Genomic DNA, 24,192 nt, shown 5'->3' with positions numbered 1-24,192 from the left:
AAAGTAAATTACTTGTTACTTACCCGAGTCCGGAGCTCTCCAGGAGCATTCGCAGATTTGCCCCGCAGCGTGTCGGATGCCGCGAAGTATTACCAGGCCGAGGAGGGAAGCTCGACGGAGAAGTTGTTCTGGTCTGAGTATACTGGGACCGAACACCCGATGCCTATGAGCGACTAGCTGAAGCAACTGGTCGAGCTGCACAAGGCGGCCGAACAGGCCATGAAGGGCTTTATAGTCCGGATGTGGCCTGGCGACTCCCTTCCCGACAGCTACTTCGGCCTAGTGAGGTGGCTTGTGGATGCCTGCCCACGGCTGGAAGTCATCAAGCGGTCCGTCTGTATCGAAGGTGCCCGCCGGGCTTTTGTCTGTGCAAAGGTGCACTGGGCCAAGATGGACGCCGAGAAGCTGGTGAAGGAGGGGTCGTCGCAGGGCAAGGAGCATCGCCACCCCGAGATGTATTATCAGGGTGTCCTGAAGGGTGCCTGTCTTGTGGCGGACGAGTGTGCGGAGGATGTAATTTTTGAATGAACTTGCTCGTGTGATCCTGTATTATGAAAACTTGTTCATATGCGCTATGCAATGCTTGTTTGAATTTAAAATATTACCTTCTGTGCGGCTTTTGTTAAAATCTGAGAGATGGCCAGTGGTCGGCTTCTGCCCCCATGCCACGAGTGTTGGGGTGTTCTGGATAAATCTGAGCACTCTTTTTCCCATTGTTGGGTCCTTCGAGGGAGGTGCTCAGCCCAACGAACAAGGCAATCGGACTATAATGCTTTATCACTCTCACTTAGCCATAGAAGTCCACAATTTGAAATTTTGGCGAAGCCCCTAGTATTCAGAAGGCCGAATTCGGGGCGCTATACACGCCTTAAGCCGGACAAAGCCGACTCCTCGCTCTAAGCGGCATAAGTCTTTAGGGACTCAAGACCTCTCGAACAGCGACCAACTCTTGCCTTATCATGACAGTCAGTTTTAGTTTCTCTATTGAGGTTCTTAGCCCAGATGAACCGGGGCACAATCGCAGTAGTTCTCCCAATGCTACCTTAGCCGATATAGCGGAGCGTAAGGTACCAAAACATGGGAGCCGGGCAAACCCAACTATTGACCCAAGACATGATTCGGAGCTGATGCATATAATGCTATAAGTTCGGGGTGCCGCACTATCAAAAGTGTTCGGACTTCTCACGCCGTATTATGGGGTATGCTTAAGCCCCTGGCGTAATGGCCGTACCAGAGTGTACGGGTGCTGAATGTCATGAATGAACATATATATAAAAAAAGAAGAATAGAGAATGCGATAATAGTCTAGTGCTATGCATTGTTTATTCAATAAGGTGCGTCGAAGCAGAATGATACAAGTAGTGTGATAAGCAAAAAATAGGACTATTTGACATGTCCCCTCCAAGGGCAAGCCGAGGAATGGTATTTAAAGCAGGTATTTCACTCGTTATCAGAAGCCACCTGGGAGTTCCGTGGTGCGGCATAGCTTTCTGCCTCCTTGGTTGTTGCATCGTGTGTCCGACAATCATACTGCCGGACAGGGTTTCCAGAGATTAAAGTCCTAAAAGAGAGAAAAATAACAAAGCGGGAAGCCCCTAGTGCAGTTGAGCCGCGTCTTGGGGCGTGCCGTAGTCGTGCCCCCTCCCCACCTGTGCCCATGGTATTTTCAATGCGTAATTATGTACGCGTGGCACGGATTTCACCGTTTGGCTGGGACTGGGCGGGGGCAGCATTGCTATGCGAGCTCGGAACGTGCCAGGCGGTCTTGTTGCCGATTACTCCGGGCATGCTTGAAGGTGTCTGGGTCTTTAATCGCCGAACTGGTGGATTGCCTTAAGAGGCTGCTTTGCGCTTCTGCTGCGAGGGCCGCAGTGTGCTCCTCCGTGCGGAGAGAGCGCTCTGTGTTTCCATTGACCGTGATGACCCCCCGAGGTCCTAGCATCTTGAGATTGAGGTATGCATAATGCGGTACCGCATTGAATCTCGCAAATGCGGTTCGCCCGAGCAGTGCATGATAGCCACTATGTAACGGGACTATATCAAAGATTAACTCCTCGCTTCAGAAGTTATCCGGGGATCCGAAGACCACTTCCAGTGTGACTGAGCCTGTGCAATGGGCCTCTACACCTGGTATGACGCCTTTGAAGGTCGTTTTTGTGGGTTTGATCCTTGAGGGGTCTATACCCATTTTGTGCACTGTGTCCTGATAAAGCAGGTTCAGGCTGCTGCCGCCGTCCATAAGGACTCGAGTGAGGTGAAATCCGTCAATGATTGGGTCTAGGACCAGTGCGGCGAATCCGCCATGACGGATACTAGTGGGGTGGTCCCTGCGATCGAAGGTGATCGGACAGGAGGACCATGGGTTGAACTTTGGGGCGACTGGCTCCAACGCATATACGTCCCTTAGCGCACGCTTCCGCTCCCTCTTGGGGATGTGGGTTGCGTATATCATGTTCACCGTCCGCACTTGTGGGGGGAACCTCTTCTATCCTCCGGTGTTCGGCGGCCGGGGGTCCTCCTTGTCATCGCTATGCAACCCCTTATCTTTGTTTTTGACATTTAACTTGCCGGCCTGCTTGAACACCCAACAATCCCTGTTGGTGTGGTTGGTTGGCTTGTCGGGGGTGCCGTGTATTTGACACGAGCGATCGAGTATACGGTCCAAACTGGACGGTCCTGGAGTGCTTCTTTTGAATGCCTTTTTCCACTGACCGGGTTTAGAGCCTTTGAATCTGACATTGACTGCCGTATCCTTGGTATTGTCGCTATTGATGTGGCGCTTGTGTTTGTTGCGACGTGACCTACCATTGCCATCCTTGGTATCCTAAGTACCATGGTTCTTTGATATATTATTGCTGCGAGCCAGCCAGCTGTCTTCTCCCGCACAAAAGTGGGTCCTGAGTGTCGTGAGGGCTGCCATAGATTTCGGCTTTTCCTGGCCAAGGTGCCGGGCGAGCCACTCATCGCGGATGTTGTGCTTAAAAGCTGCTAGGGCCTCTGCATCCGGACAGTCGACGATTTGATTTTTTCTTTGTCAGGAACCGTGTCTAGAATTTCCTGGCCGATTCCTCTGGCTGCTGAATTATGTGGCTCAAGTCATCGGCATCTGGTGGTCGCACATAAGTGCCCTGGAAGTTGTCGAGGAATGCGGCTTCCAGATCTTCCCAACAGCCAATGGATTTTGCTGGCAGGCTGTTGAGCCAATGCCGAGCTGGTCCTTTGAGTTTGAGTGGGAGGTATTTGATGGCGTGTAGATCGTCACCGCGGGACATTTGGATGTGCAGGAGGAAGTCCTCGATCCATACCACAGGATCTGTTGTGTCGTCGTATGATTCGATATTTACGGGTTTGAAACCCTATGGGATTTGGTGATCCATTACTTCATCTGTGAAGCATAGGGGGTGTGCAGCGCCTCTGTACTAGGCTATATCGCGACGCAGCTCAAATGAGTCTTGTCCCCTGAGTTCGGCCCGGCCGGATTTACTTTTATTGTATCCGGCGTGACGGTTATCGTCTCGCATAGTGGCGCACCCTCGTGATCTATAGATCGATCTTGCGTGTTTTGCTTTGTCCTCCAATACGTCTCGCGGGTCTGGCGTATTTCCCCATGCCTTGACATTTTTATTTGTGTGGCGTCGGGGTGTGGGCTGAGTTTTTGGCTGGAATGCCTCTTTGTTGCGGTCACGCGGTAGCCGATCAGCCGCGTCATACGCTGGAGATGTAGGTTTTGGTGCTTCCTCCTCCAGTCGGGGTAGCAACCTGCGCTTTGGGTAACTCTTGGAGGGGCATTCAATTTTATATTCCTCGGCCGCAAGGACTTCAGTCCATCTGTCAGCTAGCAAATCTTGATCAGCTTGAAGCTGCTGTTGCTTTTTCTTAAGGCTATTTGCCATGGCTATAAGCCAGCGCTTGAAGCACTCTTGTTTGACGGGATCCTCAGGCACGACGAATTCATCGTCGTCTAGGCTTGCCTCGTCTTCGGGGGGAGGCATGTAATTATCATCCTCCGCCTCTGCATCTGCCGCTCTCTCGGGAGGGCTGGCTTCTCCATCCTCCTGTTCTAAATCTTGCCGGAGGTGATTGTTGTCATCTTCGGCACTGTCCGGAGTGCTTTTATCTCCTGTGCTGGTATCACCGCTTTTGCCTTGGCGAGACTTAGAGCGGCGCTGCTGACATCGGCGCTTGGGTTGCTTCTTGGAGGGGTCATCCTCCATTGTCCCGTCACCATTGCCTTCTTTGGGTGTGTCCACCATATATATGTCATATGACAAGGTGGCTATCCAGTGCCTTGTGGGCAGTGGTTCTTGTTCGCCTCCTGCATCGTCGTCCATGCCGTCGAAGTCTTCGGAGTCGAAGTCGAGCATGTCGGTCAAATCGTCGATAGTGGCTACTAAGTGGGTGGTGGGTGGGCGGCGAATTTCTTCGTCATCCGCATCCCAATCCTGCCGGACATAGTTCGGCCAGGACTCTCCTGACAAGGAGAGAGACCCTAATGAGCTCAGTATGTCGCCGAAGGGCGAGTTCTGAAAAATATCCACGGAGGTAAACTCCATGATCGGCGCCCAGTCGGATTCGATAGGCACGGGCACAGACGGTTCGGAGTCTGTGGCCGGGGAAGGATCTAGCAGCTTGGCATCATGGCTCTCGTGAAGGGTAAGGTCGATACTCGGCTCGATCGCCGCTGAGGATACGACCTCCGTGGTGGGGTCTATCCACCCGTCCATGGATGGCGCAACTGGTTCCGAATTGAGGGTCGGAGCGGTTGCCGGTGCGATCTCCTGAACACTGTCCGATGGTAGAGCTAAATCATGCTCATCATGACCGTGTGGCGCACTAGGAAGGGGCTCGAATCCGTCGAAGATCAAGTCTCCGCGGATATCACCCGTGTAGTTTAAGCTTCCAAACCTGACCTGGTGGCCAGGGGCGTAATTCTCGATCTACTCCAGATGGCCAAGCGAGTTGGCCCGCAGTGCGAAGCCGCCGAATACAAAGATCTGTCCGGGGAGAAAAGTCTCACCCTGGACTACATCGCTATCGATGATTGAAGGAGCCATCAAGCCTAATGATGACGACACAGAGGAACTCTCAATGAAAGCACCAATGTCGGTGGCAAAACCAGCGGATCTCGGGTAGGGCGTCCCGAACTGTGCGTCTAAGGCGGATGGTAACAGGAGGCAGGGGACATGATGTTTTACCCAGGTTCGAGCCCTCTTGATGGAGGTAAAACCCTATGTCCTGCTTGATTTATTCTTGATAATATGAGTAGTACAAGAATTGATCTACCATGAGATCAGAGAGGCTAAACCCTAGAAGCTAGCCTATGGTATGATTGTATGTTGTCCTACGGACTAAAACCCTCCGGTTTATATAGACACCGGAGGAGGCTAGGGTTACACAAGGTCGGTTACAAAGGAGGAGGTATGCATGTCCGTATTGCCTAGCTTGCCTTCCACACCAAGTAGAGTCCCATCCGAACACGGGACGAACTCTTCAATCTCGTATCTTCATAGTCCAACAGTCCGGCTGTCCGAAGACCCCCTAATCCAGGACTCCCTCATCGGGCATTGAATCTGACTCAATTCACACTGGAGTAGGCTTTTACCTTCATCGTAAGGGGCCGAACCAGTATAATTCCTTGCGTCCATTGTCCGCTCTAACCCCTTTAAGCTAACCTATCGCGATGGCTCCACGACTAAGTCCTTTCACTATGACATCTGCCGTGACAATTCCACGACAGTTGGCGCCCACCATGGGGCTATCGCACGATGGTTTCGAGTTCTTGAAGGGCAGCTTCGAAGGACTCAAGGGATACACTGTGGGCCGGATGACCAAGATTCGTCGCGGCAAGCTCTACATCGACGATGCAGGCTGGGGCCCCGAGGCCGACTCGATTGAGTATGGGTACCGGGTCCCCTTTGGCAGAATACATGTTTTCATTGGCAAGATCGGCGAACCGGGCCCTGAGCCGGACATCTGCACCGACATCGTCGAGATAGCTCAGCGTGCAAGACCTGCCCGAGTTCAGCCTACCATAAAGCATGCCTTCGTGGGAGTCATCCACAGAGCGAACTCTGAGGATAGATTGGTATCTACTGGCGAATCCATCGTTTGCTCTGATGACGAGTCTTCAACCGGAGAGACCGAGTCGCTGTATCAGCTGCATGATGGCCGGATTAGTGGTGGTTTCGATGGCGACAGTATTCCGGACCTCTCTCATCCGCCGAGCCAAGTTGCAATTTTCATGGCTGGTACACAGTCAGTGCAGCATTCTTCTACTGCAGTAGCGATGATTTCCGGTTCAGTAGCTGCAACACCCGCTGGGGCAGGAGGCCCCGTGCCAGCGCCGGTTCAGGTTTTGTCCGATTTATTCGACACTTTGGCAACGTTCTTGGCGGCTGAGGTTAACACGGCGAATCAGGATCAACATAACACGGAAATTGCAAAGGTGAAGGATCAGATAGCTCAAGCTAAGGTAGATCCGGCAGCGGAGAACACCGGGATGGCCGCAGAGCAGGCCGAGTTAGATGCACAGGCTTATCGGCTTATGCTGGATCAGAGCGCATCAAATGATGTCATGAGGAGAAGGCACCGGTCTCAACTGACTCCGGTTTACGAGGGAAGGAATCTCTTTAACACGCCAGGAGCAGGAACCACCAACCAGCCAGTGGTAAACCGGATGGAGGCACCTGGAACAGGGGCGCCGGTTCAGCCGCGCGCGGCGGATCTGCCTCGTCAGAACAATATCCTATCATAGCACGTCTCAACACCTCCGGGTCATTACTCTAACCCGTTGGATAACATCGTCGCCGCCGCTTCACGATTGGCAGCTGTCCTAATCGGAGGCGAGTCTCCAGTAGCAGTTGAAACACGATGGGCTAGAGAGCTCCTTCAGACGGCTTTGACCCAACAGCAGGCTTATTCCCACAGTCGTGAGAGGATTCATTCCACCCCCTCGCCCAAGTCGGAGCTGCAGCAGGCATATTGATGAACCGGCTGTATCAAGTAGTGCGTGAAACCATAACCCGCCGCGAGGGCATAACCCGACGGGTGGCGGTGCTAATGCCCAGGATGTGGTGGATCATGGTCAAGCACGTCGAGAAGCCGAGTTAGCGGCGCAATATGCGGCTCGTCAGCTTATTCTGGTTCGTTCAACCACTTGAGTGGAACCAAGTGTGGTTTTTAGTTCTTTAGGGGTGCCGTGTCTCACCCCGGCCTTGCGTAACATGCAGCTGCCCAAGGATTTCAAGGGTCCTCGTAAGCTGCCCAATTACACTGCCGATTTACCCCCTGAATCATGGGTCGGGAGCTATGAGATGGCAATGGAGATGCTGGACGTGGATGATGCATCATGTGCTAAGTACTTCACCATGATGCTAGAGGGGACAACTCATACTTGGCTGAAAAGTTTACCAGCTGACTCCATTGGGTCATGGGCTGACTTAAAAAGCCGGTTTATCTAGAATTTCAAAGACACGTGCAAGCAACCCATGTCAATTGTGGACTTAGCCACCTGTGTTCAAGAGGAAGGGGAGTCTACAACCCATTGGGTAAAGCGAGTCTCAGCTATTTTGCATTCATTAGACCACATCAATGCTGATACGGCAGTTTTGACGTTGGAAGGCAATTGTCGGTTTACGCCTTTGAAACTGAAGTTGGGAAGGCTCAAGCGTCACGGCAATGACATGGCAACGCTCATGGCAGCTCTGGTTAAGTATGCCGATTCAGATAGTACCAAGGACCCCGAGTCTGAGGATGAAAAGCCGGAGAAGGGAAAGAAGAATGGCAGTGCCAAGGGGCAGCAGCATAACCCGGCGGGTCATGCGAACAACGGTAAGTGCAAGGCGGATAATATCTTGGACTTTGTGGTGAACACCAACACCCAGGATAATGGTCAGCGCCGTAAGGGTAAACCGCCCCAGCAAGGTGGAGGATCAGGTCCCAAGCTTGAGCGCCTGTTAAATCAGCCCTGCCCAAAGCACGGGTCGAAGGAAAGGCCAGCTACGCATCTTTGGAAAGATTGCTTCATTATGCGGGAGTTCAAGAATCCAAATCTCTTTCAATACAACCACGGACCGCCCAGCGGTTCAGGAAGTGGTTTTCATGAGCCGGGTTATGGTGGAGGCAGCTCCGGTTCAAGATTCCAAGGCAACCAAACTGGACATGGCAATCAAGGCAATCAGGGCAACCAGGGAGGATATAATCATCAGGGGAGTCAACGACAGCAACAAACAGGTTATCAGAGTAATCTGAAGCAGTTGAATAGTGGGCAGTACCATGTCTTCAGCACTAGTTTGTGTAAGCACGATCAGAAGCTTCATAAAAGGGCCGTAAACTCCATTGAACCGGCAGTGCCCCATTATCTGCGCTGGTCTGAACAACCCATTGTGTGGATTCGAGAGGATCATCCACCCCGGGTTGATAATCCGGGTCACCTGGCATTGGTGGTGGCACCTCAGGTTGGGGGGTACAAGTTCACCAAGGTACTCATGGATGGAGGGAGCAGTATCAATATCCTTTATTACGAAACCTTGCATCGCATGGGGTGGACAGATAAGAATCTTAAACCGTCGAACACCGTCTTTCATGGTGTGGTGCCTGGTAAATCGGCGTACCCAGTTGGTAAGATAGATCTATAGGTTGCTTTTGGAGATGATCATGATTCAAGATCAGAAACATCGACTTTTAAAGTGGTGAAAATCAAGAGCCCATATCATGCCCTGTTTGGAGGACCGGCTTATGCTAAGTTCATGGCAAGGCCCTGTTATGTTTATTTGCAGCTTAAGATGCCGGGTCATAAGGGGACCATCACAGTGCACGGGAGCCGGAAGATTGCTTTGGAATGTGAAGAAGGTGATGCGGCCTATGCTGAGTCGGTTTGTGCAACAGAGGAGTTGAAGTTTTACAAAGACAATGTTGATCTGGCAGATATGACTTCTCTGAAGAAACCAACTACAGAGCATGATCCGGCTTTGAAGTTTAAATCGGCTGAGGAGACTAAGCTGGTTGACTTTGTTCCTGGTGATTCATCCAGGCAGTTCAGCATCAGCACTAACCTGGATCCAAAATAGGAAAGCGCGCTCATCGAGTTCATCCGTGAGAACCGGGACATCTTTGCATGGAAACCTTATGACATGCTAGGTGTACCGAGGGAACTCGCTGAGCACACTCTTAATATAGATTCTAAATTTAAACCGGTGAGGCAGTTTCTCCGCCGCTTCAATGAAGAAAGGCGCAAGGCTTTTGGCGAGGAGGTAGCCCGACTTTTGGCAACAGGGTTTATTGTGGAGGTCTTTCACCCTGAGTGGCTAGCTAATCCGGTGCTAGTGCTTAAGAAGAACCGCACTTGGCGTATGTGTGTGGACTACACATATTTGAACAAGGCCTGTCCAGCTGATCCCTTTGCTCTCCCTCATATTGATCAAATCATTGATGCTACGGCGGGTTGTGACCGTTTGTGTTTTCTGGACGCTTATTCTGGTTATCATCAGATCAAAATGGCGGTTAAGGACCAGGAGAAGACAAATTTCATAACTCCCTTTGGAGCCTTCTGCTATGTATCAATGCCTTTTGGGCTTAAGAGTGCCCAGGCGACTTATCAGCGATGTCTACAAAATTTTCTTCACAATCAGATCTGGCGCAATGTTCATGCTTATGTGGATGATATTATGGTGAAGTCCAGAAAGGAGGAAACATTGATAGATGACTTGAAGGAGACTTTTGACAACCTCCGGGTTTATAAGATGATGCTTAATCCGGCTAAATGTGTCTTTGGTGTACTGGCAGGCAAGCTCTTGGGTTTTCTGGTATCTAACAGGGGCATTGAAGCTAATCCTGAGAAGATCAAAGCTATCACTTCACTAGCCAAGCCCAAGTGTGTCAATGATGTTCAACGCTTGGCAGGTCGGATTACAGCTTTAAGCCGATTTATCAGTCGGTTAGGGGAGAAGGCCATCCCTTTGTATCAGATGCTGAAGAAGATGGATGACTTTTTTTGGAGTGATGCTGCCAATGAAGCGTTTGAGAGTCTCAAGCGGCATCTAGCTGAGCCGCCTGTCCTTGCTGCTCCTGTTGATAAAGAGCCATTGTTGTTATATGTGGCTGCTAATGCCCGGGCTGTTAGTGTGGCTATTGTTGTGGAGTGCAAGGAGGCCGGAAAAGAGTATCCGGTTCAACGGCCGGTTTATTATATCAGTGAGGTGGTTATTGAGTCCATGCAGAGGTACCCACATTGGCAGAAGCTGGTGTATGGAGTTTTCATGGCAAGCCGGAAGCTCAAGCACTATTTTTAGGGTCATCCTATCACTGTGGTCAGTTCTGCCCCCTTGGGGGATATCATCCAAAACAGAGAAGCAACTAGCCGTATTGCCAAATGGGCTATTGAGCTTGGACCTCACGGGTTAAAATATACGCCTCGCACAACAATGAAATCCAAGCACTTATGGACTTCATCAATGACTGGACAGAGTTGCAGGCACCCAATGAAGAGCCAGATAACACTTATTGGACTATTCATTTTGATGTGTCCAAACAATTGGAGGGCTCGGGGCTGGAGTCATATTAACTTCCCCACAAGGTGATATGTTTTGTTATGTTCTCTGTTTAATGTTCCCTTGCACTAACAATGCAGCTGAATATGAGACCTTGATCCATGGTCTTCGGATGGCCAAGGAGATGAATTTAAGCCGGGTTAAGTGCTTTGGTGACTCGGACCTGGTAGCTCAACAGGTGTCTGGCACTTGGGATTCCAAGGATCCATTCATGGCGGCGTATCGACGAGAGGTGGACATAGTGGCTGGTCATTTCAAGGGTTATCAGGTTGACCATATAGACTGGCGCAAGAATGAAGCGGCGGATGCTTTAAGTCACTTAGGCTCTCAATGTAAACCGGTGCCGCCCAATGTCTTTCTGGATGTGCTACATAATTCGTCGGTCAAGATACCTACAGAGGAGGATTTGGCTGTTCCTGACCCGGAGGCTCAATTGGTGGTAGCTCTTCACGTTATCCCGGATTGGACAGTCCCATACCTGGCGTACATGAACCGGGGCGAGTTACCAGAGGATGAAGACTTGGCCAGGCAGATAATCCGGCGATCCAAGTCAATGACCATTATCAATGGGGAGTTACATCATTGCAGTGTAACAGGGGAGTTTCAGCGTTGTGTGTCTCCTCAAGAAGGCTGTGAGATTTTGTGTGAGATCCACGAAGGAGATTGTGGTCACCATGCCGGTTCAAAATCCTTGGTAGCTAAGGCCTTTCTTCACGGCTTCTATTGGTTGACGGCTCATGCTGATGCTGAGGATTTGGTAAAGAGGTGTGACGGTTGTCAGAAGTTTGCACGCCGCGCTCATGTTCCAGCTCAAGAATTTAGGATGATTCCAATCACTTGGCCGTTTGCAACTTGGGGGCTGGATATGGTTGGGCCCTTTAAGAGTTCCAAGGACAAGAAGACCCACCTGCTGGTGGCGGTTGATAAGTTCACTAAGTGGGTAGAGGCAGAGCCAGTGAGTAAGTGTGATGCAGCCACGACGGTTCAATTCATCAAAAAGGTGGTCTTTCATTTTGGTTTTCCACACAGCATCATACCTGATAATGGTACTAATCTGTCCAAGGGTGCTATGGAAGAATTTTTTCAACATGAGCACATCCGGCTTGACGTGTCATTAGTGGCTCACCCCCAATCTAATGGTCAAGCAGAGAGAGCCAATCAAGAGATTTTGATAGGCATCAAGCCCCGGCTTATGGTTCCTTTAAAGCGGACGCCGGGTTGTTGGGTGGAGGAGTTACCTTCTGTATTATGGAGTATCAACACCACACCGAATAGATCTATGGGTTACACACCTTTCTTCATGGTTTATGGAGCAGAGGCGGTTCTCCCTAGTGACATCCGTCATGACTCGCCCCGTGTGGTGGCTTATGTTGAAGCTGATAATGAGAAAGCACGCCAGGATTCCCTGGACCTATTAGATGAGGAGCGTGATATTACAGCAGCTCGTTCAGCGATTTACCAGCAAGACCTGCGACGTTATCACATCCGCCGTGTCAAAACCAGAACTTTTCAAGAAGGTGATCTGGTGCTCCGGCTCATCCAGGATCAGATTGATATGCACAAGTTGTCCCCACCTTGGGAATGACCTTTTGTTGTCAGAAAAAATCTGCACAACGGATCATACTACCTTATCGGTGTTCGAGAGCACAAAGACTCATGTAAATCGGAGGAGGAGACCCAACGGCCGTGGAATATAGCTCATCGTCGGCCTTACTATACTTGAGCCACAGGCTCTTCTTATGTACATATTTATGACAATGTATATATTATGATCAATATAAAAAAACGGAGCCTCAGCTAAAGCGGGGTCTCTATTGTTTTTATTACATCATGAGTGGTTACATGGGGGCTTCTATTTATAAAGTGGAGTTCTATTTCCCATTGATCTGACTTATAAAGCCACATATATCAAAGGAAATCACTAGGGGGCTTGGTCGTATTCGAACCATAGCTACACCTCTTGATTGGCATAAGACCATTAGGGAAATCACTTGGGGCTTGGTTGTATTTGAACCATAGCTACACCTCTTAATCGGCTTAAGGCCAAAAGGACATCATGTGGGGCCAAAGAGAGTGTTGCCACAGCACAACTCAAACATAGGCACCCACCGATCATAGCTCAAATGTTGCTTGGGGGCTCTTTGCTTCTCAAAGAACAAAGAGCTTACACCCTTGCAATAGGCTATCAAGCAAGGCTTGGAAGCCAGGTGTATTCACCTAAAACCCTGGGCTATCCTGCTTTTTTAAGTAAGACACTCCGTCCAGGTAATCCTAGTATGACTCGCTGAACGTTTGACAAGTCAATCTCATAGACCTTGAACTTGTCAAAGTTAAAATGACGATTGGTTAATGTGAGGTCCATCTTAAAAGGCTTCAAAAAATGGTTTAACTCTGTGGCCTGGCAGCCCATGAAAAGCCTCGATTTAGGGCCTGGCAGCCCATGAAAAGCCTTGCATGATTCTTTTTGTGTATTTATTTGACAAGTTTTTTCTCCTTTGGTGAGATTTTTAATATCTTATGATAAACCGGTGTTAATTGACCGGGTTGCCTTTCAATGATAAGTTGTCAGTACATGATCAATTATAATCCGGTGTTTATTGATCTGGTCTGGTTTTGACTACAAGTCACCAGTATTATATGTGGGTACACCGGTGTTTATTATAACCCAGTATGGTTTTATCATAAACCGGCAAAACATGGAAGGAGTTATCAATAATCAATATTGGGGTTATCAACCTAAATATACAAAGGTTGGTCAACCAACAGTGTGATTCAATATCACAGGTATCATCTCTTTCATCTTTGATTATTTTCAAAGTACAGCCTTGGTTATAAACCCCGGCTATATATTTGGGCATCATGACCTGTCCAGCGGTAAACCGCCAGGACACTTACAAACTTCTTGTATGCAGGAACAATTTGAATAACACCGCTATGGATTATGGAACATAATATATCCTAAAGCATGGTGTATTCAAAGTATCAGGCAAAATAAGTATGCACGATGGCATAGCAGACCAAGTGTTTTGAACTAGCCTATTACAAGGCGCTTTAATGCCCAAAAGAATAATTGTTTTCAGCAAGTGTGGCAGTACGCAGAAGGCTAAACCGGCCTCCGGATCTTGACTCGTCACCAGGTTGAGTTGAAGGTTGTGGATCGTCCTGCGCTGGTGCATCTTCCTCCTCTCTACCCAGTGGCTGGAAGTCAATGGTTGCCCAATCGATTCCAGTTAAGGCTTGGAACACAGCTTCATCACTTATAAGGTTTGAGGGGTCAACATCAGGGGCATAGGTGTGCTTACGGATTGGCGGAATAAGATCTTCTACATCATGTGTTGGCGCAGGATATCTTTTCTAAATAAACCGGCTGATAGTGAGAGAGATCGGTTTCCCCAGCCAATTTGCTCGCTAAGGGGCGCATTTCCCTTGTCAACCTTCGAAGATCGTCATTGTTAAACTCTGAATCGTCCTCCTTTACGCCAGGGTAGCCACTAACTATATCCAACGACTCAAGATCTGGTATCCATGCCTTAGCCCGGATTAGGGCAGTCAGCGCACTTGACCTTGCAGCTGATCTTTTTAACTCGTCCAAACGGGCAGGCAACATTGATAGTTTCTCAATGGTTTCCTTTAGCAAAGTTGGAGGCGGTTTGTTATGAGCAGCAGTGCAAATGGCCCGTTGGGCTCCGGAATATAACTGCTCTAAAAGAGTATAGGCAGCCTTCAGCTTCATCTGCATGTTAGAGCCTAGATGGGTAATGCGAGTTCCTGTATCATTGCGAGAATCAGTAAACCAGTAACTGATGAGATAATGTATGTTGAAATCTTCAGGTGCGGATACTTACCAAACACAACAGAGGTCATGGCATTTATCTGCCACTTTAAACCGGTCAGCTCTTCGGCCACCGGTTTAAGGGCTGCTTCTCTGTCTTCAGCTCTCTTTTGCAATGCAGCTTTCTCTACACCCCAATCCGCCCGTTCCTTCTTAAAAATTTCCTTCAGCTTCTCCATGGCTGCTAAGGCACTGGTCAATTCCTCTTTGGCTTTGGAGGTTTCTGCTTGCTAGGATTTGATATTTTCTTGAAGATCAGCGGTTTGGGCTTCCTTTTTGCTCAGCTCAGCCTATAAGAGAAGGACATATCATGAGTCGACAGTACATATTTAAAGTACCAAGCACATAACAAGTTATACACTTGGCACTTGGGGGCTAATGCCTATTTGCTTGATTATCAGAAATTTTTTACAAGTCCCAAGCGCAATACGAGTATTTATTCTTGGCACTTGGGGGCTAATGTACATTTGCTCAAAGTAACATTGGTCAAAGTCCCGGTTCAGCTTGGAAAGTTAAACTGGCCCTTGGGGACTACACAGGCGAAAGTTGAAAGATTACAATGCTAAAGTACCAGTTCATCTTAAAAAGATAAACCGGCCCTTGGAGGATAAGCTTGCAGAGTTGAGATATTGCAAAGTCCCGGTTTAGATTGACATCATAAATCTGCCCTTGGGGGCTACTGGAGTTGGTACTTGAAATTGGACATAAGAGAGAAACAGCTATGTAGTTACCTCATATCACTCCATCAGATTCACTAAACCGGCTTCGTAGTCGCGGTTTGTGTACAGACAGTTTAAAAAACCAGAATGAAGTTCTTGGGCGTTGAGGTGGGTGTAGCTTGACAAGTCTGTGCTCCACTTGCCTTTGCCCATAGAAGAAAGTTCCTCCTTGGCACTATGCGTTGATAACACAACAGGATTGACAGGGGTGGTGTGGCCAACACCAGTAATTATAACATCATCTTCTTTGTCACCAGAAGCCTTTACTGGAGTTGACGATTTATCAGCAGCCTTAGCTGGAATGGACGGTTTATCATCAGTTCAGACCGAGCTTGTCGGTTTATCAGCATGGCTTGTTGCATCAACTTCTAATTGTTCAAAAACAAAGTCATGATCTTGAGGTGGCAGATCATCAAGCATTGTGTTAGCATTTGTTCCTTCCGGTTCAGAAGTTCTCTCCGGTTCAATAACCACATTGTCATCAGATGGTTTATCCACCCGAGCTTTCTTGCTGGGTCTGGCCTTGGCTCTAAAAGGGAAAGATATAAAGGTTAGTATAGCACGCAAGTATAAAGCGTCAAAGGATTGAGTTTAAAGTGTTTACCCAGGAACAGTCTTAAGAGGAGGGAGCTGTGTGGCCGTTGACTCGCCAGATGATGAATGAGGTGTTCCCTGATAATTTGAATCGGACGGATTAAGAGGTTGTCGGAAATAACCTGCCTTGGGATAAGAAGTATCGAAAGTGTGTGAGACCTCAGATTGACGTTTCTGAACCGGAGTGTTCGGTAAACCGGCTGAAATGACTACTTGGCCGCTGTGCCGAGTTGTGCGGCGAGCTTCGTGTTGCTGCTTCTTCAAAAGAAAGTGTGGGTCCAAGTGAGCTAGGTGGTGAGAAAATCTTACTTTCCGGATTGCTTGACGGATTTTTTGTGTTGGCAGAGGGTCTAAACTGGAGGAAAGGATAATTACCTCTGTGTCATCGGCTTGGCTACCTTTAGCGTCATCCTGATAATAATCATTGTCAGTGAGGTGTATGAAAAACGAACCAAGAGAGTCAAGTGCTACCTCTGCATCCGGATCATCAAGGTCATCATCATTAAGGTTCAACCCGGTGGATTCAGCTGCCTTTTTCTTGGCAGGTTTCTTAACAACCTTCGTCTTAGGTCGAGGGGTCTTGGCCGGTTTATCTTGAGGTCTTCCAAAATGGGTCGCCACCCTGTTGAAGGATTGACGGAGGATATAAAAGATTACACAGTTAAGAATATCAAGTACAAGCAGGGGTGAGGCAATTCTTACAACTGGCGGTTTATTCAAAGTATAGAAGGGACTTAACCCGGTCTTGCTGCACACAGCTTCCGATTCATTCAGCATTTTCTTGACAGACTCAGTCACTTCAGCCTCTGTTAGTTGAATATCAATATGTCGTTGAGGATCCTTTAAGTCCCCTGTGTACTCACACATTAAACCGGGGCGACGGCTTAACGGTAAAATACTCCAAGATATCTAGCAACGAGCAAAGTTAACTCCTGTCAAACCGTTAGCCATAAAAGCTCCGAGCTTGGCAAGTTGTGGCGCATTGATACGTCTCCAACGTATCTATAATTTTTGATTGCTCCATGCTATATTATCTACTGTTTTAGACATTATTGGGCTTTATTTTCCACTTTTATATTATTTTTGGGACTAACCTATTAACCGGAGGCCCAGCCCAGAATTGTTGTTTTTTTGCCTGTTTTAGGGTTTCGAAGAAAAGGAACATCAAACGGAGTCCAAACGGAACGAAACCTTCGGAAATGTGATTTTCTCATCAGATAAGATCCAGGAGACTTGGACCCTCCATCATGAAAGCCACGAGGTGCTCACGAGGGTAGGGGCGCCCCCCTAGGGCGCGCCCCCTACCTCGTGGGCCCCTCGAAGCTCCACTGACATACTTCTTCCTCCTATATATATCCACGTACCCCCAAACGATCGGGGACGGAGCCAAAAACCTAATTCCACCACCGCAACTTTCTGTATCCATGAGATCCCATCTTGGGGCCTGTTCCGGAGCTCCGCCGGAGGAGGCATCAATCACGGAGGGCTTCTACATCATCATCCAAGCTCCTCCGATGAAGTGTGAGTAGTTTACTTCAGACCTACGGGTCCATAGGAAGTAGCTAGATGGCTTCTTCTCTCTTTTTGGATCTCAATACAATGTTCTCCCCCTCTCTCGTGGAGATCTATTCGATGTAATCTTCTTTTTGTGGTTGGTTTGTTGAGTCTAATGAATTGTGGGTTTATGATCAAGTCTATCTATGAATAATATTTGAATCTTCTCTGAATTTTTTTATGTATGATTGGTTATCTTTGCAAGTCTCTTTGAATTATCAGTTTGGTTTAGCCTACTAGATTGGTTGTTCTTGCCATGGGAGAAGTGCTTAGCTTTGGGTTCAATCTTGTGGTATCCTTTCCCAGTGACAGAAGGGGCAGCAAGGCACGTATTGTATTGTTGCCATCAAGGATAACAAGATGGGGTTTTTATCATATTGCATGAAATATCCCTCTACATCATGTCATCTTGCTTAAGGCGTTACTCTGTTTTTAACTTAATACTCTAGATGCATGCTGGATAGCGGTCGATGAGTGGAGTAATAGTAGTAGATGCAGAATCGTTTTGGTCTACTTGTCTCGGACGTGATGCCTATATACATGATCATACCTAGATATTCTCATAACTATGCTCAATTCTGTCAATTGCTCAACAGTAATTTGTTCACCCACCATAGAATACTTATGCTCTTGAGAGAAGCCACTAGTGAAACCTATGCCCCCCGGGTCTCTTTCTCGTCATATCAATCTCCATCACTTTACCATTGCTTTGCTTTTACTTTGCTTTTACTTTATTTACTTTGCATCTCTATACCAAAAATACCAAAAAAATATTATTTATCATCTCTATCAGATCTCACTTTCGTAAGTGACCGTGAAGGGTTTGACAACCCCTAAGCGTGTTGGTTGCGTTGAGCTATTGTTTTTGTGTAGGTACGAGGGACTCGAGCGTAGCCTCCTACTGGATTGATACCTTGGTTCTCAAAAACTGAGGGAAATACTTACGCTACTTTGCTGCATCATCCCTTCCTCTTCGGGGAAATCCCGCGCAGTTCTCAAGAGGTAGCAAGAAGAAATTCTGGCGCCGTTGCCGGGGAGTCTGCGCAAAAGTCAACATACCAAGTACCCATCACAATCCCTATCTCCCGTATTACATTATTTGCCATTTGCCTCTTGTTTTCCTATCCCCCACTTCACCCTTTCCGTTTTATTCGCCCTATCTCTCTCTATCCTCCCTCTCTATTTGACTCTTTTGCCTATTTGCTCTTGTTTGCTCGTGTGTTGGATTGCTTGTTTGTCGTGATGGCTCAAGATAATACTAAATTGTGTGAATTCACCAATACCAACAATAATGATTTCCTTAGCAATCCGATTGCTCCTCTTACCGATGCTGAATCTTGTGAAATTAATACTGCTTTGTTGAATCTTGTGATGAAAGATCCGTTCTCCAGCCTTCCTAGTGAAGATGCCGCTACACATCTTAATAGCTTCATTGATTTGTGTGACATGCAAAAGAAAAAATATGTCGATAATGATACTGTTAAATTGAAGCTATTTCCTTTTTCGCTTAGAGATCGTGCTAAAGCTTGGTTTTCATCTTTGCCTAAAAATAGTATTGATTCATGGAACAAGAGCAAAGATGCTTTTATCTCTGAGTATTTTCCTCCCGCTAAGATCATCTCTCTTAGAAACGATATTATGAATTTTAAACAACTTGATCATGAACATGTTGCACAATCTTTGGAGAGAATGAAATTAATGATACGTAATTGCCCTACTCATGGTTTGAATTTGTGGATGATTATACAAATTTTTTATGCCGGATTGAATTTTGCTTCTAGAAATCTTTTAGATTCGGCCGCGGGAGGCACTTTTATGGAAATCACTTTAGGAGAAGCTACTAAACTCCTAGATAATATTATGGTTAATTATTCTCAATGGCATACTGAAAGATCTACTAAAAAGGTGCATGCGATAGAAGAAATTAATGTTTTAAGTGGAAAGATGGATGAACTTATGAAATTATTTGCTAATAAGAGTGTTTCTTCTGATGCTAATGATGTTCCCTTGTCTAATTTGATTGAGAATAATAATGAATCTATGGATGTGAATTTTGTTGGTAGGAACAATTTTGGTAACAACGCGTATAGAGGAAATTTCAATCCTAGGCCTTACCCTAGTAATCCCTCTAATAATTATGGTAATTCCTACAACAATTCTTATGGAAATTATAATAAGATTCCCTCTGATTTTAAATATAATATTAAAGAATTTATTTCTTCACAAAAGAATTTTAATGCTATGATTGAAGAAAAATTACTTAAGATTGATGATTTGGCTAGGAACGTTGATAGAATTGCTCTTGATGTTGATTCTTTGAAACTTAGATCTATTCCACATAAGCATGATATCAATGAGTCTCTCAAAGCCATGAGAATTTCCATTGACGAGTGCAAAGCAAGAACCGCTAGGATGCGTGCTAAGAAAGATGCCTTTATAAAAGCGTGTTCTTCTAGTTCCTATGAAAATAATGATGAAGATCTAAAAGTTATTGATGTGTCCCCTATTAAATCTTTGTTTTGCAATATGAATCTTGATAATGATGGGACTGAATATGATCCACCTTTACCTAGAAGGCGTTCCAAGACTTCGGAATTTGTTGTTCTTGATGCTAAATTTGATAAAAGTGGGATTGAAGAAATTAAAACCCTAGATGTTTCTAAACCCCCTATTATGGATTTAAAGGAATTTAACTATGAAAATTGCTCTTTGATTGATTGTATTTCCTTGTTGCAATCCGTGCTAAAATCTCCTCACACTTATAGTCAAAATGAAGCGTTTACTAAACATATCGTTGATGCCTTGATGCAATCTTATGAAGAAAAACTTGAATTGGAAGTTTCTATACCTAGAAAAATTTATGATGAGTGGGAACCAACTATTAAAATTAAAATTAAAAATTATGAGTTTTATGCTTTGTGTGATTTGGGTGCTAGTGTGTCTACTATTCACAAAACTTTGTGTGATTTACTAGATTTCCGTGATTTTGATGATTGCTCTCTAAACTTGCATCTTGCGGATTCCACTATTAAGAAACCTATGGGAAGAATTAATGATGTTCTTATTGTTGCTAATAGGAATTATGTGCACGTAGATTTTATCGTTCTTGATATAGATTGCAATCCTTCTTGCCCTATTATTCTTGGTAGACCTTTCCTTAGAACGGTTGGTGCAATTATTGATATGAAGGAAGGGAATATTAAATTTCAATTTCCATTAAAAAAGGGCATGGAACACTTCCCTAGAAAGAAAATAAAATTACCATATGAATCTATCATGAGAGCCACTTATGGATTGCCTACCAAAGATGGCAATACCTAGATCTATTCTTGCTTGTTATGCCTAGCTAGGGGCGTTAAATGATAGTGCTTGTTGGGAGGCAACCCAATTTTATTTTTATTCCTTGATTTTTGCTCCTGTTTAGTAATAAATAAATTATATATCCTCTGTTTTGGTTGTGTTTTTTGTGTTTAATTAGTGTTTGTGCCAAGTAGAACCGTTGGGAAGACTTGGGGAAAGTCTTGTTGAACTTGCTGTAAAAAACAGAAACTTTAGCACTCACGAGAACTGCTGTCATTTTTATTTGGAAAGTGATATTTAGTTAATTCTTTCTGCATATGATTAATAGATAAATTCCTCACGTCCAGAAATTTATTTTAGAATTTTTGGGGTTCCAGATATTGCGCTAGCTACATATTACTATAGACTGTTCTGTTTTTGACAGATTCTGTTTTCGTGTGTTGTTTGCTTATTTTGATGAATCTATGGCTAGTAAAATAGTTTATAATCCATAGAGAAGTTGGAATACAGTAGGTTTACCACCCATATAAATGAAGAATGAGTTCATTACAGTACCTTGAATTGGTCTTTTGTTTTCTTTCGCTAACGGAGCTCACGAGTTTTCTACCTTAAGTTTTGTGTTGTGAAGTTTTCAAGTTTTGGGTAAAGATTTGATGGATTATAGAACAAGGAGTGGCAAGAGCCTAAGCTTGGGGATGCCCATGGCACCCCGAAGATAATCGAAGGACACCTAAAAGCCAAAGCTTGGGGATGCCCCGGAAGGCATCCCCTCTTTCGTCTACTTCTATCGGTAACTTTACTTGGAGCTATATTTTTATTCACCACATGATATGTGTTTTGCTTGGAGCGTCTTTTATGATTTGAGTCTTTGCTTGTTAGTCTACCACAATCATCCTTGCTGTACACACCTTTTGAGAGAGCCATACATGAGTTGGAATTTGATAGAATACTCTATGTGCTTCACTTATATCTTTTGAGCTTTATAGTTTTACTCTAGTGCTTCACTTATATCTTTTAGAGAATGGTGGTGGATTTGTTTTATAGAAACTTTTGATCTCTCATGCTTCACTTAGATTATTTTGAGAGTCTTAATAGCATGGTAATTTGCTTAAAATCCTAATATGCTTAGTATGCAAGATTAATAAAAAAACTTTCGTATGAGTGTGTTGAATACTAAGAAGAAATTGATGCTTGATAATTGTGTTGAGATATGAGGATGGTGATATTAGAGTCATGCTAGTTGAGTAGTTGTGAATTTGAGAAATGCTTGTGTTAAAGTTTGTGATTCCCATAGCATGCACGTATGGTGAACCGTTATGTGATGAAGTCGAAGCATAATTTATTTATTGATTGTCTTCCTTATGAGTGGCGGTCGGGGACGAGCGATGGTCTTTTCCTACCAATCTATCCCTCTAGGAGAATGCGCGTAATAGTTTGCTTTGATAACTTTTAGATTTTTGCAATAGGCATATGAGTTCTTTAGGACTAATGTTGAGTCCATGGATTATACGCACTTTCCTTCCTTCCACCATTGCTAGCCTCTCTAATACTACACACTTCTCGCCGGTATCATACACCCACCAAATACCTTCCTCAAAACAGCCACCATACCTACCTATCATGGCATTTCCATAGCTATTCTGAGATATATTTCCATGCAACTTTCCACCGTTCCGTTTATTATGACACGCTCCATCATTGTCATATTGCTAGCATGATCATGTAGTTGACATCGTATTTGTGGCAAAGCCACCATTCATAATTCTTTCATACATGTCACTCTTGATTCATTGCACATCCCGGTACACCGCCGGAGGCATTCATATAGTCATATTTTGTTCTAAGAATCGAGTTGTAATTCATGAGTTGTAAGTAAATAAAAGTGTGATGATCATCATTATTAGAGCATTGTCCCAGTGAGGAAAGGATGATGGGGACTATGATTCCCCCACAAGTCGGGATGAGACTCTGGACGAAAAAAAAGAGGCCATAGAAAAGGAGAAAGGCCCAAATAAAAAAAATGAGAGAAAAAGAGAGAATTTGTGCTTCAAAGTAGCACCATGATCTTCATGATAGAGAGTCTCTCATTATGTCACTTTCATATACTAGTGGGAAATTTTCATTATAGAACTTGGCTTGTATATTCCAATGATGGGATTCCTCAAAATGCCCTAGATCTTCGTGAGCAAGCGAGTTGGATGCACACCCACTTAGTTTCTTTTGAGCTTCCATATACTTATAGCTCTAGTGCATCTGTTGCATGGCAATCCCTACTCACTCACGTTGATATCAATTGATGGGCATCTCCATAGCCCATTGATACGCCTAGTTGATGTGACACTATCTCCTCCCTTTTTGTCTTCTCCACAACCACCATTCTATTCCACCTATAGTGCTATATCCATGGCTCACGCTCATGTATTGCGTGAAGATCGAAAAAGTTTTGAAAATGTCAAAAGTATGAAACAATTGCTTGGCTTGTCATCGGGGTTGTGCATGATTTAAATACTTTGTGTGGTGAAGATAGACCATACCAAGACTATATGATTTTGTAGGGATAGCTTTCTTTGGCCATGATATTTTGAGAAGACATAATTGCTTTGTTAGTATGCTTGAAGTATTATTATTTTTATATCAATATGAACTTATGCCTTGAATCTTTCGAATCTGAATATTCATACCACAATTAAGAAGATTTATATTGAAATTATGCCAAGTAGCACTCCGCATCAAAAATGCTATTTTTATCATTTACCTACTCGAGGAGGAGCAGGAATTAAGCTTGGGGATGCTTGATACGTCTCCAACGTATCTATAATTTTTGATTGCTCCATGCTATATTATCTACTGTTTTAGACATTATTGGGCTTTATTTTCCACTTTTATAATATTTTTGGGACTAACCTATTAACCGGAGGCCTAGCCTAGAATTGCTGTTTTTTGCCTGTTTTAGGGTTTCGAAGAAAAGGAATATCAAACAGAGTCCAAACGGAATGAAACCTTCGGAAACGTGATTTTCTCATTAGATAAGATCCAGGAGACTTGGGCCCTCCGTCAAGAAATCCACGAGGTGCTCACGAGGGTAGGGGCGCCCCCTAGGGCGCGTCCCCTGCCTCGTGGGCCCCTCGAAGCTCCACCAATGTACTTCTTCCTCCTATATATATCCACGTACCCCGAAACGATCGGGGACGGAGCCAAAAACCTAATTCCATCACCGCAACTTTCTGTATCCACGAGATCCCATCTTGGGGCCTGTTCCGGAGCTCCGCCGGAGGAGGCTTCGATCACGGAGGGCTTCTACATCATCATCCAAGCCCCTCCGATGAAGTGTAGTAGTTTACTTTAGACCTACGGGTCCATAGGTAGTAGCTAGATGTCTTACTCTCTTTTTGGATCTCAATATAATGTTCTCCCCCTCTCTCGTGGAGATCTATTCGATGTAATCTTCTTTTTGCGGCGTGTTTGTTGAGAGCGATGAATTGTGGGTTTATGATCAAGTCTATCTATGAAGAATATTTGAATCTTCTCTGAATTATTTTATGTATGATTGGTTATCTTTGCAAGTCTCTTCGAATTATTAGTTTGGTTTGGCCTACTAGATTGGTTGTTCTTGCCATGGGAGAAGTGCTTAGCTTTGGGTTCAATC

This window comes from Triticum urartu, chromosome 6 (genome assembly GCF_003073215.2).
Source record: "Triticum urartu cultivar G1812 chromosome 6, Tu2.1, whole genome shotgun sequence".
NCBI lineage: Eukaryota > Viridiplantae > Streptophyta > Magnoliopsida > Poales > Poaceae > Triticum > Triticum urartu.
The sequence above is the reverse complement of the archived record's forward strand: the minus strand, read 5'-3'. Positions refer to the sequence as shown.